Below are 17,636 nucleotides of genomic sequence, written 5' to 3' on the forward strand. Positions count from 1 at the left end.
AGCAGTTTTCTCAATTATGTCGGATCTGAGGTAATCAAGACAGTACATCTGAACTTGAGTATGCCATCACTGTACTAAGACATATTATGATTAAAAAAAACCAGCACCAGTTCTTGTACAATGCTTTATGATTTATAAAGTGCATTGCTATGTGTCTTGTCATTAGGTTAATAATAAATAAAAAACTTAAGTAGATTATAGTATCTCCATTTTTAGAGATAAGAAATTGGTCACACAAGCAGAAAGTGTTGGTGCTATGGTTTAAATCCTCCATCTTATCAGATTCTACCCTCTGTGTTTTCTCACTCTGCCACATTGGAAATAAAGCATGAACTATGTAAGATGGACTGACCTAGTTTGATACAAAATTGCACCAGCTATATATCAAATTAAGGACCTGTAACTCTGCTTGTACCACTGGCATGAGGAGGTCAAACAACAAGCATTTGTTGAACCTAACTAAGCACTTTGGGATTTGTCAGGTTTTGGTTAGATGAAGTCTAAAATTATAAGGAGGTCTCTATGTTAAGAACAAAAGATGGGTGGGTCAAGAGGCTTGTTTGTATATATACAGGTAGACATAAAACATTTTCTCTCTCTCTGTACTGCATTAAGAGGAAGGTTTGATGGTAGCCCTATGAAGAAGATTTTGAGAATGGCCTTGGCCTATTGTTAAGTGAGAGCTGTGAAAGTACTACTTCTTCCATGTATGTCCTGAATACTTGTTGTAGTTGTGCATGGTGTGCCAAGCAGTATCCCAGGGACTGGGGAGACAGAGGTAAGTGTTATTTAGGGCTCATCCCTGAGGAGTTCTTAATCTAGTGGAAAATCTGAACATGGTAAGAGGAAATGACTCTTTTACCATGGCAGAAGTAGAGGAATCTTTGCAGACCCACACTTGAATGAGGGCTTGAAGGATGCTAAGGAGTTCTGTCACTAAAGAAGGAGTTTATCCTTTCCAAGGTAAGCTCATTGTAGGCATGTCCTAAAGTGAAGAAGGAAAGAAGTGTAAAAAATCCCAGTGGCATACACTGTTGAAGGCAGTAGAGGATAACTTAGAAGCTTACCTGGGGCCTGTTTGCCAGCAGTCCTTTTGGATGTGAGATAAATGGTAGGGGATTGTAGATAACACCCAGCCCCATGGGCTTTATAACCCCTTTCTCTACTTTTATATAGTCACATGTTCACTTCACTCCAGGCAGTATAAACTTTGTTTATCCAGTCATTGCCTAGGATTGGCTGCTTTAGAACCTCCAAAAAGGTAGCTTTTGTATTCTGGCCCCTCAGTAATTATGGATTTATATTTCTTGGATATTCTTCCCTCCTGATGCAGCACCCACCCAGCATGCTCTTGGATTAGTATTCCTCCCACTCCAATATAGCAGAAGAATTTTCGAATAATTGCTATAGGTTTTTTTTTTTTTGTTTTAAAGTATGGGGTAAGGGAGAGCGATGTGAGATGAGGAGGCAATATAAACTTTCTTAGACACTTTATGGGAAATCCAAACAGAGGTTATGATAGGGAATAGAGATCCAGAACTCAGGGGAGAGGTGGGAGCTGGATATGGATGATCTGTGCAGAGCTAGAAGTACAGCTGTGAGCATGACTTGGACTTCAGGGATCAACATGTCGAGGGAGAAGAGATGTGGACTTGGATGTGGTTTTTAAAGTTCCTGATGATGATAGTAATAGACAAATCATGTGTTAGGGACTCTAGAAAATAAAAGACGAATAAATTATCTTTCCTTGTGGAGTTTGCAAAAATATTCTTTACATTTCTACTGTGTCTTATGTTTTCAAAAGCATCATCTTTTAGAAAACTTTCTTAAGTGGTCAGTGTCATTGAAACCATTGAATAAGTCAAAGCCCCATGATGAGAGTATTCATTTTGCAGTTTGCTGACAAGCATAGAAGATGACGAAAGATATACAGATTCTCTTCTTTGGTGGCTTGAAATAAAGCTATTATCAAATAATGATTTGTCTTGAGAATATTAGATAAAATAGAAGCATATGGTAATATAGTGAAATATCATGCATAGAATCATAGTTATCCAGAAATCATAGCTGTCTGAGACCCCACCAGTGACTACAAATTACACAAGTAAGGCCTCTGAGAAGACAAATAGATGTCATAAGGTATTTCTGCTTCACTTACAAGAGAGCATGTTGTGTGCTTATATTTCTATTTTATGTTACTTCCTATGCAAATTTAGCTGACTTATTTTTCTCATTTCAAAGTCTACAACAGATGAGAAGCAGCACACGTAAATTAAGCATCTGATCAAAGAAAGGGACCTTGAGAGATAGTTGAACTTCCTCGTTTGACTTGGGCCCAAAGATGTTAAGTGACTTATCCAGGATCATTCAGCTAGAAATAATAACCTAAATTGACTTCACTCTAAGTTCAGTGTTCTTTCTGTTTCACCATAGGGCAGAAGGAGCATCTATAAAAAGAACATGACCATATTGAGAAGTAGTAGCCTGACAGACTCTAATATGCAGATACAAGAACTCAAGAAGCACAGCAGTTTCAGGTCATTGAGCGTCGATACACTTCAGTGGGCCCTGAAGTTATCTCAGTATGCAGCATTTCATCGTCACTGATGCTCATAATTATTAGTCTGAGTCATAAGGAAAAAGTTAACTTGTGTCCCTTGCCTTCTATGTAGAAGATATTAGGATTGTTTCCATCCCAAGTACTTAGTATTTTCTCTTTTAAATTTGCAATTAAAAGAGGGAACCCCTCACCCATCCAGAAAACGAAACTCGTCAGAACACAATATTCCTAAGAATGCTGTATAAGTGAGGCTTATTGATGAAGAGACAGACCTGCCTTATGACTGGATGACTGTTTTGTGAAAATGGCAGATGTTTGGTACCGAGAATAAGATACCTTAAGGGTTGTATGGGGTTATCTATATCAGATGCCTTGCTTACAAAGATGATGGCATGGACTCCTCCTTGGCAGAAGGATAAGAGTCTCAGCAGGAGTGTTATTTCTTTTTTAAAATCTTGACTTTGTCTTGGAGCTGGGTCCCTTAGCCTCTCAGTTACACATCATCCACTGTATTCTTCTGGCCTTGAACAACACCATGCGTTATTTGTTTTGTGACCATGTATTCCAGCCTTGGCCGGCTCCTTCACCTTGGCATTTCTGTGCCTCTCTGCACTGATTCAAACTCATTTTTCTCAGTTTTGGTAACTGGTGCAAACCTATTTTAACTCATCATTCTTGGTTAAACCCCTCTGATGCTCAGACTCTCCGTCTTCTGTGAACTCTTTCTCATGGGCCATGAAAACAGATTCCCAAGTCAGAGATGCATTTAATTATGGATTTGGGAAGTGTTACATTTGCATTCATAGGAAGGTATTAGAAAACAAAATTAGAGGTCTTTTTAAAGCAAAGGAACTTGTCAGAAGTGAGTATTTTTAATTGTCCTTATGCATATCCTGGAAGTTATTTTGGTTACTGTTTATAACATTTTTAATTATAAAACTTACAGGTCAATATGCATGTCATTTTACATTTTCTTTTCTCAGTCTGGGATATTTAAGTGGCTGAAATTAGTTATAATTTTTCTTTAACATGGACAAGTCAGTTAGCTAGAAGTCAGCTGTGTGTTACAGAATATTAACTAACATTTGACAGTGTTTCCTGAGTAAAGTGCTGGCACGTTACTGGGCATATAAATTCAGTGTCATTGGGTTTCGTTGCTGGGTGGAAGACTTTAGGGTTGCTGTCTCTTGAACAGGAGAAAGGATTGTGGAGGATTGGGGGCAAATGTAAGTAATTGACTACTTTGTGTGTCAGTGAGTGAAAATTGAATTTTGGCTGAGTCTTTTTGCACATGGAGCTACAAGAGGCCACAGAGGTCAGGACTGCATTCAAGCTGTCCTCAAATGAGTCTTGGCTACCCTTTTCTTACAAATCCCCAAGGAACAGAGATTTCGTGACCAATGTTGGCTGCACATTTCAGGGCCTCACAATCACACTTGTTCCTGATCCTTCCTCTTTCAGATACTTTTTATTTGGCATTTTTTTTCTCTAAACTTTTACTTTTTTTTCTTTTAGTTTCTCTTTATCAAAACTATACATGTTCATTATAGACTCATTGGAGAAACATCAGAAAAGAGAGGAGAGAAAAGTAAAGCTACCATAATTTTAACTGCTCTTGGAATAATGAGGTAGCTTCATATAATTTATCTGTATTTTGATTTTGATACTTAAGAATGACATGCACAAGCTTGTATTATATATTGGGCACATTTCTACATCTTTCAGGATTATCATTTGTGATTTTTATGTTTCTGTGATAACTTATTTAACCAGTATGCAATTTGGGGGCAGTTATCTTGCTTCCAAGATTTAGTAATTACAAACAGCAGGGAAATTAATACTCTTTTGCACATCCTTAATTATTACCTTAGGATAAATTCCAAGAGTTACAATTGCTAGCTTGAAAGATACATGCATTTTTATGGCTTTTGATATTTTCTGCCAAATTGCCCTGCAGTTTACAGCCCCACCTACTAGAGTATTAGAGTGGCCTGCTCTTCATTTAATTTACATAGCAGCTACATCCGAAGAACTTGGAAAAGAAAGCTCATTGGTATGAAATAGTTATTTCCTAGCTTGAAGAGCATGTTATAATAGGGTCTTAATAACCTCTACAGATGTTCCAGTCATCTTACGCCTTTTGGTGAAGAGTGGGAAATTTTAATATATTTATTTGCTTCTGGAAAGGGAAAGATGAAAGGTGGAAAGGGGAGCAGGAGTTTTGGAGCAGTGTGCAATTATGTGCGTGAATGTTGTCTGCATCTGCTCTTGGGATGCTAAGTCAGCCTCCACGTTATCGCTGCATGGACCACGCAGAAGGGGATGGATCATAAACAGCCATGTAGATACAAGCGCAAGGTCTCTGGCTGGGTGACAGCCAGATTCCCCACCCATCAGATCTGCTTGGCCTACACATTCTATCACTGTAGAGGACTGTACAGAGGTAATTAGAGGCTGGGATCCTTGTATATATTAGTTAGGTCCGATGGAAGAATGAAGAAATGAGCCGTCAAAATAAAGTGCTTTTAGAATAAAATATTTCTTATGGAGACTTGACATTAAAATATTTTGCCCCAAAGTCTTTCGTCTGAAATACGTATTTGGCAAACTTATTGTCATGGGATAATGTACTTTTAATGGTGGCAGCATTGACCTATTAAAGTATAAAATTCTTAGCACTATTGTTTTTTTGCTGTTGGTGGTAGTTTTGTTTGTAAAGTAGCCATGTTGAGGGCATTGGATCCTAAGGTAAAGGCTTTTGACTATTATGGTATCTGGAGTCACATTGATCCCTCACAGATGGGTTACAAGTGTACCTGAGATGTGCATCCCTACCCCTTGGGACTGCCTGCCAAGGCCAAGCTAAACTGCTTACCCCGGTGTGCAGTAGAGCTGCTACCTTTTTTGCATGTTCCATAGTGGGAAAATAATTGGGAAGCACTGCTTACAGTCCTGTTTCGTCTTTGGCTTCCTTGGAATATCATAGGCTAGGTTCATATCAACTTTAATGTGCCAGATTCTCTTTAATGTGCCCCCTGCAATTTATTCTGATATATTTTTTGTTTTTTAAGTCAAGACGAGGTCTCACTATGTTACCCACGCCAGTCTCGAACACTTGGGCTCCAGTGATCCTCCCACCTCAACCTCCCAAAGTGCTGGGATTTATAGGCATGAGCCACCATGTCCAGCCTCTGATACCTTTTTGAGAGAGTTGGGGGGTCCAAAAAGCTTTCGGGTATACACTAAAACTAGAGCGACCTAAGTTTTTTTGTTTTTTTTTTTTTAAGTAGAGACAGGGTTTCACTGTGTTAGCCAGGATGGTCTCGATCTCCTGACCTCGTGATCCGCCTGCCTCGGCCTCCCAAAGTGCTGGGATTACAGGCGTGAGCCACCGTGCTCGGCCGACCTAAGATTCTTATAGAGTGTTTCTGAAATTGAGCGGTGGTTTTGCTATTGTCAATATCCAATAACCTGGAAAAAAGACCTGGGCAGGCTGTTTTGAGCTTCAGTGTTCTGTGAGCTATTCTGTAAACAATGGGAGATGCAAAGATCAATGAGTTGTGGGTAGGAGCCAGTAACATGCTCAGTGTTGCATGGACCTAATTATTAATATTTGTGTTTTCTTGTGGACTCTTTATGTCTCTGCATCCATAGCTGTAGTTGGTGTGGGTGTGAGAAAGTACATGGTACCTGGGTTTTCTCTTGCTACTTATATTGTCACACATATTACTTTTCCGTTGCCCACTATTTGGATGGAAGATCATGAATGGTATAAAATTAGACATTTGTCACAATACTTCAGGAGGGATCTGTCAGTACTTTCAAGCTAACTTCCCCATTTGTTGATTTCACTGGTAATAAATTGTAGAAACAAACGCATGAGTTGAACCTCAGAGACAGTTCTTGCTTAAGTTCCACTTCATAATCCCATAGTGCTAGGTTTTCTTCCCATCTATTATTGAGGGGCACAATCTTTTTGCCAGTTCTTTTGGGTGTTTGCATTTTTGAACCAATCAATCAGACCTTAGCATCCAAGCTGTACATGATTTCTTATTTAAAATTAGTAGCTTGCAGAAATATAAACAATGTTTTTTCAAGTAACTACATTTAGATAAATATTTCTGCTTCTCCTTGACAACTTATTTTCTATGTCAAAATACTAAGATTTGCTGAAGTGAGTATTGAAAATGAAAGATCCATTGGCATTATTAGCATCATACAAGTACTAAATTATGTAAGAAACTTTTCCATATAGAAAATTGGAATTATTTTTCCAAAAACTTTTTAACTTAAAAGGTAATTGACATAAACAGATGTTCCAAAAACATTGTTGAATGACTTGTCCTAATTGTTAGAAGTAGTAAAACCTAAAACCATTTTTTAACGTTTATATAATCCATTCTAAAATTGAAAATAAATAGAAAAGTTAAGGTTAGTTGAGGCAGAGTGCTGTGTCTCAATGCCTGCGATGGTTTATCCCACTGGATGTTTTTCAGGGACATACAAATAATTCCAAGTTATAAACATGCACCTGTGTGTGTGTGTGTGTGTGTGTGTGTGTACTGAAGTACTGTACTTCAGTATATATACGTGTGTATATATACTGTGTGTGTGTGTGTATATATACGTGTGTATATATACATGTGTATATATACGTGTGTATATATACTCTGTGTGTGTGTGTGTGTGTATAAATGACTCTCTTCTACTTTATGATTGTTAACCTGTATAGGAACTTTGGTTTTTCCATCCCAATAGAACACACATATTCTTATATCTTCTGGCACAAAATGATGCTTTATTTAATTGTATTTTAATCTTTTATTTAATAAGTACACCAGATAGCAATTTTCTTCACTGCTAGGGGAAAAATGATTAAATGCAGAATGATATATTTGCCCATGTTGCCTGGTATTTCAAATTATTAACCAGTCCCTTCTAGTGGTGTTGACAAAATGCTAAAAAGTAATGTGGGGTAATAGAACTATGTTTGAATCTCTTTTACAAGTATGCTTAAGTAATATAAAATTGTGTGAGAGAATGGTCTGTTTCCTCAAAACTCGAGATAGCACCTTGCTACTTTTTATAATTTTATAGACTTGGCAATCGTGGTTACTTTTAGGCACTAGTGTTTTTACATACGTCTAAATATTAATTATAGTACCCCTGAAGTGAATTAGGAAATGCATTATCGAATTGTCCATTTATTTTTAACTGCTTTTTTTGGAGACCATGGTACAGAGTATATTCTTTTTGTTTTTGAATTTTAAAAAGTAGAATTTGTGATTAAACTTGCAAAGAGATTTTTAAAATACACTTTATTTTTAGAATTTTGAATTCACAGCAAAATTGAGCAGAAAGTACAGAGAGTTCCTATCTACCCCTCATCCCTACACATACACAACCTCCTTAAAAATTTCAGCATCCTGCACCACAGTGGTACATTTGTTACAATGGATGAACCTACGTTGACACATCATTGTGATTCAAAGTCCATAGTCTACAATAGGGCTTACTCTTTGTGTACATTCTGTGGTTTTTGACAAGTGCATAATGATGTGTATTCACTATCATAGTCTCATAAAAATAGTTTTATTGTCCTAGAAATCCTCTATGCCCTTCCTGTTTATCTTTTTCTTCCCCTTAAGACCTGGCATCTCCTGATCATTTTACTGTGTCAGTAGTTTTGCCTTTTCCAAAATGTCATAGAGTTAGAATCATATAGGATATTGCCTTTTCAGACTGGCTTTTTTATTTTTATTTTTCACTCAGTAATATGCATGTAAGGTTCCTGCATGTCTTTTCATGGCTTGATAACTAATTTCTTTCTAGTGCTGATTAATATTCCATTGTCTGGATGTACCACAGTTTATCCATTCACCTACTGAAGGACATTGTAATTGCTTCCAAGTTTTGGGGATTATGAATAATGCTGCTATAAAGGTTGCATGGACATAATTTCAGTTCATTTGAGTAAATTCCAAAGACAGTGACAGCATGATCTTAAGAATATATTTAGTTTTGTAAGAAGCTAATAAACTGTCGTCCAAAGTGGCTGCCCATTTTGCATTTCTATCAGAAATGAGAGTTCCTGTTGCTCCACATCCTCCCCAACATTTGCTGATGTTAGTGTTTTGGATTTTGGCCATTCTGATAGTTGTGTAATGGCATCTTGTTGTTTTAATTTGCAGTTCCCTAATGATGTATGGTGTTGAACATCTTTTCATATGCCAACTTGGCATCTTTGTCTAATTTGGTAAGGTATCTATTGCCCTGAAGTCTCATTATAACACACACTCCTTAAGTTTTATTAAATTTAGATAAGATTGCAGATTTTACTGTACACATGTCAGGAGCCCCCTGTGACTTGGTCCCCCTGGAGTTTTTAACTCCCGGAATTGTCCACTCTGAGTCCCTAGCAATCTTCGGGATTTCCTGCTTGAATACTGGTTCTCACAGAGTTTTCTTCCCTGGTAAGTTCTGTGTCTCTATGTCTTCCCATCTTTGTCTCCAGTTTCAGGACTGTATTTACCTGTGACTTCTCTAACAGATCTGAGAAGAGTTGTTGATTTTTTCAGTTTGTTCAGCTTCTCACTTGTTAGGATGGAGTGGCTACTTCTAAGCTTCTTACATGCTAGGCAGGAAACTGGAAAGATTTAAGAAAATACCCAGAGGATATTTTTAGTTCTTCCAAAAATGCATTGTTAGTGAGAACGCAGTCCTTTTCATAGTAACTCTCTAGGAATTTTCTCAAAAAATATTTCCAATATGGTTACATAATCTGAGAATGTGGCTATCACGATTAAAGGCTCAAAGGAGGGTGGAGTCTAATTGTTGTAATTATAAGATAGTATGTTTTATTCAAAAATCTGACAAGTGTAAATCTTTTTGCTTCTGTGTACTTTCCCTAGACAGAACCAGGAAAGATTTATTTCCCCTATGAGTAAGATCTTTAAAAGTACACTCACTGGCTACTCCCTGTACTTAAAAATAATAATAATAATAAATAAATAAAGTATTTGGCACATAATTTCTTTTTTAAGGATGCTAAATACTTAGCACAAGATAATAGTATAATGTGTCCATTTGTCTATTGTCAAGGAACTCCCTAGAACATAAAAAACATTATATCATTCTCAGATGAGGTAACAGTATAATGTAGATCTCTGCATAATGAAAATACTTGCAAACATGTGCTGATAGCCCACTTCAAGCTGTATAACAGATTCAGCATATCAATTACAAATATAACTTAGACAATACATTATTTCAGTTTCAGCTGCATATTTTTAAGGTTTCTATTAGTTAAATTGTAACTGTAACATGAGTATACATAGGACAGTGTGTATGTGTTTGCATGTATGTGCACACTGCTGGTTAGAGAACCAAAATGATTCTTTTGTACTTTATGATTGTTAACCTGTATAGGAACTTTGTTTTTTTTATCCCAACCATTGGCTTTTCTTTTTTTTAGCCTACTTGACTCTTTTTTTGCCTCACATTTTGAATTGTCAAGCATTTATTTTAATTGTATAGATAACATTTAAAATTATTTTAAAAAGTGAGAAAACATGTCAAAGCAAGTGAAAAATCTCACTCCATGTTCTGTCAGCTCCAATTTTGAGTGTTCATCATTTTAGCATGCTTTTTCTGTCTTGTATGCATTATTTTTAAAGTTATAGGAACATACTTTTTTTTTCACTTCTTTGTGATTCGTCATTTATATCAAGACAAAGAGCTACATATTTAATATATAAATATTTGGTGGTTTGAATGTCTCATAATCTGTTCATCTAGTTCTCAATTATTTGACATTGGATTAATTTCAATTATTATTTTTAATACTGGAAGCAGGTCGATTGTTCAGTCACTTTTTGAGACTCACATGGGCTGGGAATATTGTTATTTTTCCAGGATGCCAGTAGGTCTTGATGTTTCTCATCCATTTATGTATCTCCAGCTTTTTTCAGGGAGTTTAATAGGGTTTCAAGTTAATGGTAAAGCAAAAAAAGCTTGCATTTTGCAGTATTTGAGGCTGTTGATCCTGCAATTTTATACTTTCAAAAGGTGGTGGTGATTTGCCATCGTCTGATCTTTCAGACTTAACTATTAGGAGCAAAATAAAGTTTTATTATGCATTGCCCTTTTAAAATCTAGAAGCAATATCTTTGTTTGTGGACAGCATTTACCTGATAATGTGTTGAAAAATAGGTTCCTGAAATGTCTCTTTGTATTTGCTTGAAATAACCATAATGGGAATCACTTCATATGTAAGTATATTACATGAGATATATAATTATACATATATAGTACATTACCATATACATGTACTATATTTAAACACATCTAATCATATATAATACTTTTAACTGCTTTGTAAGTCACTTGTCCTTATCTACTAGTAGACTTCATGATTTTTCCTTTAATATATCTAATATAAACAATACATATTTTATATAAAATGCAGACATATTTTCTAAGGCTTCCTTATGACCTTACATTTTATCTAGCATCAACAATTGCCAAGATTTTCCTCTGATGCTGGTTAAATTTGTTAAGCTGTAGACAGAGAGGAACAATTTCCCTCTGTCCCAAAATGTCTTTGGTGGTGGCATGGAAGAAAATACCATCATATATGGGACAATGACAATTGGAATAGAGAGAAAAGGCTGGCTGTGACTGGCCAAGAATTGTGGTAACAAGTTTTATGTGGGGTAGCAAGGGAACAGTTGCTAGCCTGAGAAACAGGGTTGTGTCAATGATGATGTCATTCCTTGATGGAAAATTCATGATGCAGAGCAAGATGTGTCTTTCTTGCCTGCGTTTTTTTTTTTTTTTTTTTTTTTTTTGGGAGAGGGGTGTGGAGGTCAGAGATACTAAATTTGGTTTGGATTTGTTAGTTGTGCCATCCCCACGGAATGTCCAGTTGGAGATGTTAAGGGGTCAGTTGGAATATAGTTCTGGATCTTCGGGGATAAAGAGGCCAGTGCTAAAGATACAAAGTTAGGTTCCAGCAATTAGTTGCTGAAGTCTGCCTAGCAGGTGAGATCACCTTCGTGTTTTCCAGTGGGGGCACACCTGGGATTGTGGATAGAGCAGTTCGTTGTTTGGGACTGACTCATATGCTAAGGACTTTTAGCATCTCTAGCTTCTGGGCGATAAAGGAAAGTGGCATTCTTCCAATTTTGTGACATTCAGAACTTCCCACTGCCCCCCCACCTTTGAATTTCCAGAAAGATTGGGTGGAAACTACAGGGAAGATCATGGTACCAATTCAGTGTGAGAGCCACTGACATGATAGTGTAGAACAGCTTTGTCCAAGAGATATAGAATACAATCCACATATGTAATCTTCAGTATTCTAGTAGACACTAAAAGAAGTTATGATTTTTGTTTTCTAGTAGACATTTTACAAGTTTAAAAAAAAATTGGCTGGGCACAGTGGCTCACACCTCTAATTCCAGCACTTCAGGAGGCTGAGGCAGGCAGATCACCTTAGGTCAGGAGTTCTAGACCAGCCTGGTCAACATGGTGAAACCCTGTCTTTACTAAATATACAAAAATTAGCCAGGCATGGTGGTGTGTGCCTGTATCCCAGCTACTCGGGAGGTTGAGGCAGTAGAATCACTTGAACCCAGGAGGTGGAGGCTGCAGTGAGCCGAGATCGCGCCACTGCATTCCAGCCTGGGCGACAGAGTGAGACTGTGTCTCAAAAGAAAAAAAAAAGTTAAAAAAAATTAACCCAGTGTAATCAAAATACCATTCAACATGTAATTAATTCAAAAATTATGAGACATGCTAAATTCTATTTTTTATACTGAGTCTTCAAAATCCAATATGCTTTTTGCATACATCTAAATTTGGACTAGTCATGTCTCAGCTGCTCAGTAGTTGCAACAAGTGGCTACCCAGACAGCACAGATATAGACGGTGCAACAAAACTGCATGTGCAAAAAGAAGTGAATTTGTGGTTTGCTTTTCTGCATATCTCCTATCTTCTAAAACCAATTCCCTCTTTTATTCCTATCAATCAACAGTAAGATCTTCTAGAAAGGATCCAACGTTTAAACCTGTGTTTCTTGCCCTACTGCCCAGCATATCTTTTAATTTTTTATAAAGAGCACCCTTCCCTCGTTTCTTTAGCAATTTATTTACATAACTTGTGATCATTTTTATTGTTCTTCACAGAAACTAGATAGAACAACCACAAGGATATATTAAATTTTATGTTACTTTTTTCTAACAAAATTAATAAAATGTAAACAGGTTTATATTTCAGTTCATATTGTGAAATATTTTGTTCTTGGTACAGGGGTCACTCTTTGTTTTTGTGTAGGAATGCAAAATCTAAAGATCTCATCCAGCCAATCTGATGTAAAGCCAAGAATAAAACTCTATCTTCTAGTTCCCTGTTGAAAGTGAAGTCACCATATTAATTTGGGTAATTGTAGTTTCTTACTTTGGAGACTTCTGAGGCTAATTTAGTAGATCTTCATTGGCCATGTCTAAGAATGGGGCCAGAGAGATTTCCTTAGTTGCTATATTAATATTGAAATCTTCAGGTTTCTTTCAGTTTCCATTGCTTGAACTAATAAGCAAATTTGCAGCCCTTTTCTGGGATCTTTGCACTTGTTTGTTGGAGAAACGTGGATATGCAGAAAGGATAGAAGGAATTTAAGGAAAATAATAAAATTATCTTTTAAAGTATTGCTAATTTCCCAGCAGATATATTCTAAAGCAGATTATAAGTATGATTTTATATCAGGTGTTATTTTCTTTCAATATTGAGGTATTATTTTATTGGGAAGTATAATTCAACATAAAATTAAGGTTCCTTCCTTCCTCCTTTCCTTTCATTTCCCCTTTCCTTTCCTTTCCCCTTTCCTTTCCCTCCTTTCCTTCCCTTCCCTTCCCTCCCTTTCTTTCCTTCCTTTCTTTCACAGGGCCTTACTCTGTTGCGCAGGCTGGAGTGCAGTGGAACAATTACGGGTCATAGCCTCGACTTTCCAGGCTCAAGTGATCATTTCACTTAAGCCTGATTAGCTGGGACTGTAGGTGCACACCACCATGACGGTCTAGTTTTTTTTATTGTTATTTTTTTTAGAGATGGGGTCTTGCTATGTTGCCAGGGCTGGTCCGAAACTCCTGGGCTCAAGCAGTCCTCCTGCCTTGGCCTCTCAAGGTGCTGGGATTACAGGTGTGACCCAGCATGCCTGGCCAAAATTAAGTTTCTTTTCTAATGAGTTCATAGAATCAGCAATTATAAAACAGTGGTTCTGAAATGGGCTGCTTTACTCCCTCTCCTCTGCAACATTTGGCTATTTCTGAAGGCATTTTTGATGGTTAAAACTGAGGGGATGTTACTGGGATGTAGTGGCAGAAGCCAAGGATGCTGCTAAGCATCCTACAATGTACAGGACAGCCCCGACAACAGATACTTATCTGGTGTAAATGTCCGTAGTGCAGAAGTCAAGAAACCCTGGTCTCAAAGAATATCTGAGTTACAACAATGGACTTCTTCAAATGTACTCTCTCTATTGGCAACATTTATTTTAGCCATATGCAGCATCAAATAGCAAAAGAGGGTAATAGAAACTTCCTGGTTATAATAAGTTATTCAGTTATTCAAAATTATACTGATTCTATTTTTATGGGTCATGCTTATTAAGAGGCTGGCAGGAAGTAACAAGGCCTGAGTAAATGCTGTGGAGTTATATAATTCCTTAATTTAAAAGTGTATTCCAAATTTCTGTTGAATGAATTTTGTTTAAGACTTTATCGTGGTACGTTTTAGAATTGGAGAAATACTCCAGAAAGGAAAAAGGAATGCTGGATTTAATTGATTTATGTACACACATGTACATCCTACGGAAGTTCCAAGAAGAGACAAGCATGGTTCGTAAAATGTGGAAAAGCGGAGGTGGGGAAAGAACATTGTCAAGGTGATGACAGGAATATGTGTAATGGCACAGAGGTGTTGGTGTTGCTGACTTCATATTGCCCTAAATGCAGGCAAATTTTGAAATTTAGCAACTTATTTCCTGTGTAGTTCTTTTGATTTCCTCAAGTAATGTTGAAAGTTTTCCAGGGCTCAAATTACAGGCCACTTTGTGGATAACTTCTCCAGTAATCTGTTTGTTAAATATGTTCAGTAATAAATGTCTTTCTCTTAAACAGTATATTTCTGGATAATCACATAAAGGAGAACCAGTAAAGCTTTTTATTTAGCACTGTGTCAAATATAGAATTTGCTTGCTAGGAAGCACTATCAGACACTTCATGGTTGTCTTTAGTAGTCAGAAAACATTAGATGTCCTCATTAGGATGAAGTGACTTGTATTTCTGTGTAATCGGTGTGTACATCGTCACAGTTTGAAACAGATAAAATAATTCATTGCTGCCAGTTACCATAATTATATATTAATGTATTCCACAATTATGTATTAATTGTGTGGGTTAGTTTTCTGTCAATTCCTGTCACCATTTATAAAAAACAACTCTTAACACTTCTGTTTTAGTTATGTAATAGTTTTATAAAGAATATAACACACAAAACTTAGTGGTTTCTGCAAAGAGTCAAAGAAAATCAGGTTAGTACACCCATTCTAAAAATCAGTTTGGAAAGAATAAGTGAAATACTACTATTACTGCTATTACTAATTATAATTATTTAAATATTACCTATTAACATTTGTAAAAGACTTATTATGTGCTAAGCAGCTTATATACATTGTCTCTTTGAAGTCTTAAAAAAATTATATGAAGCAGAAATTTATCAGCATTTTACAGATAAGAAAACTGAAACCAGAAGAAAGTCTCAAATACCTGGACTTATATACATGGTAGAGACTAAACCAGGAAGTCTGATCGTCAGGCCCGTGCTCCAAGGCAGTGTCCTGTTCTAACTTGTACTCTATGCAATAATGAAAGTGTACAGAATTCTTGGGGATATTTGGGTGAAATGAATTAGATATTTAACAGCATTGCCAATAAAAATGTCAAATTAGTACAGTAATTGGATTATACGTAAAATTTAATGTAACTAAAGACATCATTTGGGAAATCTGGAAAAACCATAACTCAGAAGTGGATATTGAAAAATTGACAGATTATATATTGGGTCAAGTGTATGCATTTGGCTGTACAGATGCAAGGTATCTTTCTTCTCTGCATTGTGAGCATCCAGAGTGTTGGTGGGAAAAAGAGAGGAAAGGCGTGGCCGTTCTTTTTAGGTGTCTGATGTGACTGTCCAGACAATGCAAACTGCTGCAACTTAGTTAGTATTGAAATAATCTTTTAGTCCTAACTACTTTTGTTATACCTTTTAATAACAAGGCAAACACTGCGTCATGCTTTTATGTGCTTTGATAACCTTTCTTGGATGAAGTAAAAATCTAAAGATCATTTTTTCTGCCTTACTTTTTTTTGGAAACATACATTCCACTAGAAACCAATACCATGCTCAAGGTTTTCAGAGGAAGATAAAATTACATATAAGCACAAAGTTTTAACTAAATATTGAAATTAGAAATATATGAAGAGAATGAATGTAGATTCTTAGAAAAAGACAAAACTGGGCCGGGCGCGGTGGCTTTCGTCTGTAATCCCAGCACTTTGGGAGGCCCAGGCGGTCAGATCACGAAGTCAGGAGATCGAGACCATCCTGGCTAACACGGTGAAACCCTGCCTCTACTAAAAATACAAAAAATTAGCCGGGCATGGTGGCGGGTGCTTGTAGTCGCAGCTGCTCCAGAGGCTGAGGCAGGAGAATGGTGTGAACCCAGGAGGTGGAGCTTGCAGTGAACCGAGATCGCGCCAGTGCACTCTAGCCTGGGCAACAGAGTGAGACTCTGTCTCCAAAAAAAAAAAAAAAAAAAGAAAGAAAAAGAAAGAAAAAAACAAAACCTAGTTACCTGGTTTACTTGTTTAGCAGTGTGCACATTTTTCTGGCTGCCAAAGAAAAAATTAAGGTTGCTTGTTCTTTTTTGTTTTCATTAGAATGGTCACATTTTAAAAACTTAACTTGGATTTTTATTTTTCCTATACATTCTTTTATTTTTCCCAACTCTTCAGCACTATTTTTTTCCAGGCTATGCAGGAGATAAACACTCACTGATCCATGTTGTAGAAAGTTCATCCATTTTGGGTTTGATAAGGAGCAACTTGAAATCATTGTACACAAGAAAAGGTGGAAATTTAGGTCAATAATTATTTCCTTTGTTTCCCACAGAAAATAAATGACTTAATACTTGATAGTAATCTTCATTTTCTCTTGACACAAAAGACCAGTGATGTTACTTCATTATATACTCCCTTCAGTGTTGTGAATGTTTTTTCATTGCTATTCAAACAACTTTTCATAAAGGGAAATGACCAATGAATATGTTAATGTACAGTACTCAAACTTCACTTTGGCAAATAGCAATTTGTATTTTGTTTTTTGGTTTTGATAACCACGAGTTTGTAGAATAAAATGGTAGTAAATTTTTTTTGAAAATGTGGCTAATCAGAGGATTGGTTGATAGCATTTTTTTTTTTTAATTTTAACCAAACTTGTATTTCCATGTTTGGATAAATTTGACTTTATTAGTCTCTTTTACATGATTTGAACCTGCACAGCTTAAGAGAAATCTTTCCCTCTGTGTAACAGATTTTAGGTAAGCAAAATATATTGAAATTAAATACTACACCCAGATATTCATGTATCCCAGAATGTAGTAGTTCCTTTGAGGGATATAGGAGGAATGTGACATGGTTTTCTTTTCCTATTTGGTTTCCTGTCTTAACCTTAGTGGAAAATCTAGAAAAATCTTTGTCATTCTTGACACTCTTCTCCCAGCTCTTTCTTACCACCAGCACTTCCTTCATCTCAGTCATCAAAGGCTGTACAGCTATGAACTGTCTCTCAAATATTTTTCCTCCTCTTTCTTCCCACTGCCACTGCGACCTCACCACCTCTTCCATGTCCTGTTGTGGTGGGCTGTGAGCTGGCTGCACTTTCTTTTGTATCACATCAGACATCTTTGTAAGTCAGCTTCCAAATTGCTTCTAGTCCTGTCTTTCTGTAAACAACACT

General features: G+C 36.6%; 1 protein-coding gene across 8 annotated transcripts in view; it reads left to right on the forward strand.

The window, feature by feature from the left end:
* The window catches only part of KLF12 (KLF transcription factor 12), a 450,646-nt gene that overhangs the window by 165,296 nt on the left and 267,714 nt on the right, over positions 1-17,636 (forward strand). Inside the window, exon 1 of one of the 8 annotated variants that reach the window (XM_063618774.1) lies at positions 2,434-2,537. The exons of the other annotated variants lie outside the window; for them this stretch is intronic. The gene's annotated coding sequence lies outside the window, so the exon portion shown is untranslated. Of the gene's footprint in view, positions 1-2,433; positions 2,538-17,636 lie in introns of those variants that run through there. 8 annotated transcript variants of the gene reach the window in all.

The sequence above is a fragment of the Symphalangus syndactylus genome, chromosome 15 (assembly GCF_028878055.3).
Source record: "Symphalangus syndactylus isolate Jambi chromosome 15, NHGRI_mSymSyn1-v2.1_pri, whole genome shotgun sequence".
Lineage (NCBI taxonomy): Eukaryota > Metazoa > Chordata > Mammalia > Primates > Hylobatidae > Symphalangus > Symphalangus syndactylus.